The sequence below is a fragment of the Alligator sinensis genome, unplaced genomic scaffold, assembly GCF_000455745.1.
Source record: "Alligator sinensis unplaced genomic scaffold, ASM45574v1 scaffold301_1, whole genome shotgun sequence".
In the NCBI taxonomy this organism is placed as follows: Eukaryota; Metazoa; Chordata; order Crocodylia; family Alligatoridae; genus Alligator; species Alligator sinensis.
In genome coordinates this window covers 942,511-945,426 of record NW_005842035.1, presented here as the reverse complement: position 1 = coordinate 945,426, position 2,916 = coordinate 942,511, and the positions used below count along the sequence as shown (strand labels likewise).

Sequence of the window (2,916 nt, the reverse complement as noted above, 5' to 3'; positions counted from 1 at the left end):
TAGGGAAATCAGTAAAGGTTTAGTAAGGCAAGCATGAACAGAATGGTTTTTTCAGTCGGCCTGCCGGGATATTCCCCAGCTTGCTGCTGGTTCAGAGCATGAGCGGCCCATCACAGCGGGACAGGCATGCAATGCAGCAGTACTTGCCCTCGGTTCCCTTTTTGCCCCCTGCCCTGACCGTGCATCCAGACTGCTGAGAAGCACAAATTCCCAGAGAACCTCTAATTGCAGCACAGGGCCGGGTGCCTCTGAACGGGGTCCTTTAGATAACAGGGTCACAGCATCATAGACAATGAGGGTGGGAAGGGAGCTCAGGAGGTCACATCTAGTGCAACCCCCCGCTCCAAGCAGGACCAGCCCCAACTGCATCATCCCAGACAAAGCTTTGTCTAGCCAGGTCTCCTCCAAGGATGGGGATCCACCCAACCTCTCTGGGCAACCTGTTCCAGTGCTTCACCACCCTCCTAGTGAGGAAGTTTCTCCTAATATCCAACCTCAACTTCCCTTGTTGCAGCTTGAGCCCATTGCTCCTTCTGTCATCTGCCCCCCACTGAGACCAGTCCAGCTCCATCCTTGCAACCCCCCTGCAGGGAGGTGAAGGCTGCTATCAAATCCCCCTCGGTCTTCAGTTCTGCAGTCTAAATAAACCTGGTTCCTCTGGGTGCATGTCTGGCTGGGTTGGACACAGACTGCAAGCTCCTCCAGGCAGGAGGCATGGCCCAGTGCTTTGTCCAGCACCAAGCACCCTGCCACCCTGCCATGAAACGATCTTGTCTCCTGCAGCAACTATTTTGATCCCAGAGGGATCCAGCAATCCATAGGTGAATAATGCACAAGTGAGTCCTGGGGCCTGAGTCCCCCGCACTCACACTGAGCATCGGCTCTTCGGCGGATACACAGACGCACTGATGAGCTATGGACACATATCGAAGAACTGATATCGAAGGAGCCGGCTGGGGCATGAGATGCCTGCTTGCTATGGATACGGGTGGATGAATTGGGCCCTCGGATTGCAAGGCAGGAAGCCAAAGCCGGCATGGCTCGGTGCACCCATACACCTGGCCAGCTCAGCTCTGACACCCTGCGAACCCGGGGAAAGTGAAATAGGTCTGGCCACCGCTCTGTTGTTGCAGGGGGGGAGTTGTACTAATACCAAGAAAAAAGAAGTCTGCTTTAGTCAGATATTTATAATGATCTCTCCCCACATGTGGCAGGAAGTGAAAGCGAGGTCCCAGTCGAGCCGCCTCCGCCCTCCTTCCCCTCCAAGGCAGCGCTGGGACCGGGTCCAGGCTCTCCTGGCCCTCTCCTTGCTTTCAGTCATCGCTGTGACAACACCGCCACCCCCTGCCCCTGCCTTCCCGTCTCGCTAAGGTCCCACAAGCCATCTCGCAAGCAAACACAGGTAGAGCAGTGACTTCTGACTAGGCACAAAGCCCTAGGGATCGAGGACAGGGGTCCTTTCATGTTGATGCCCCATGGGAGCAGGTTATGGAGGCCAGCCTGAAAGCGGATGTCTTGAACCTGCTTTTCATGCTCAGAAATAATGTTTTCTCCTCCCCTGGGGACCAGGAAATCTCGAGACCCAGCAGCTCCCCCGTGCCCCAGCCCTGGACATCTCCACCACGTAGGGATGTTGCATCCGGTCATGCAAAAGCCACCCGAGAAGCAAAGCTCCCGCAGATCCCAAGCCCCTCTCTGCATCCCAACAAGCAACAGCCATCCAGCTCGCTTCAGGGTGCCATCCCCTTCACCAGCTCCCTCGTGGGCACCCCTCACTAACCTCCTTGGACCATTGGCATGTCCCCTCCATGATAGGCTTGATCTGTGATCTCTAAGGAGGAAAAAAAAAAGAATTGTCTTTAAGTAACGGGAAGGCACAGGCTGCAGCCCCTGCCAAGGCCAAGCTGCTTTCCTAGCAAAAGCTGCCCCATTCATTTTATTGGAGCAGTAATAAAAGACTGGCACTCACACAGCACTGCCTCTCCAGGTGATTTCAAAGCGCCTGGGGTGCTGATGAGAGGGAGAATGGATTAATGCCTGTACGAATGCGGCCACTTCTGGTGAGGACGGCTGCCCCTGTTTCACGGGGCACAGCAACGCCACAAAACGGGGCCCTGGGTGGGAAGGGATGTGGGGCGAGAAACTCCCAACCGGGACATCTGCTTGGTCGGGGAATAGCCCCATTGCTCAAGTGGCTTAAAAGCAGCTTAGAGAAGCGCTGGCATCCAAGTGGTTTTCTTGAGCATCTCCCTCTCTTCAACCCAGAGGGAGCGCGGTCTTGCCGAGCTCTCGTTTCCGCACCGTCCAGTTTGCCGTGCCGGAGGGAATTTAAAGCAGGCCCGGCCAGGCTGGAATCTGACCAGGATACATTTCAGAGGGGAGGATTTCACAGAGAAACTTAATGCAGCCTCTCGGGTGGGCTGACTCCACCACGGATAACCCGCCGAGCCCTGCCGCCAGCCCGACACGCTGCTTTCGAACGCGTGGAGCTGGGAGAGCCCTGAGAAGCCAGCGAGACTGACGGTCAACTGAGTCAATGAGAAATGATTTAGGAGGGCACTGCCTGGAACAAACCCCAGGAATAGACCCCGAGAGAGATTCTGATCAGGAGCAAAACCCCAAGCCAAGCCCTTGACAGCGCTGGGGTTGCTTCCCATGGTGCCATAGCCCCTGCAGATCCTTTCAAGTGTGCCACAGGGTGCTAACGAACTTGAGCACTCGTAGGTGTGCAAACAGGATTTTGCACAATAAGTCAAGAGATTGCAAATAGGGATCCAGAGGGTCAAAGCCATCCTGTTTAAAAACTGGCCCAGGAGAAGGGCCGGATGGTGATTTGGATTCAGATCTGGATCGTGCCCTGGAAGGAGAGCTGCTTGATAGCTGTGTCTAGACGGCTCGTTAGCTTGATCCACATGG

General features: G+C 55.5%; 1 long non-coding RNA gene across 1 annotated transcript in view; it reads right to left on the bottom strand.

Moving 5' to 3' along the window:
* The window catches only part of LOC112550103, an 8,622-nt gene that overhangs the window by 1,550 nt on the left and 4,156 nt on the right, over window positions 1-2,916 (bottom strand). Inside the window, exon 2 of the long non-coding RNA XR_003093767.1 lies at window positions 1,781-1,831. This is a non-coding gene — a long non-coding RNA (uncharacterized LOC112550103). The remainder of the gene's footprint in view (window positions 1-1,780; window positions 1,832-2,916) is intronic.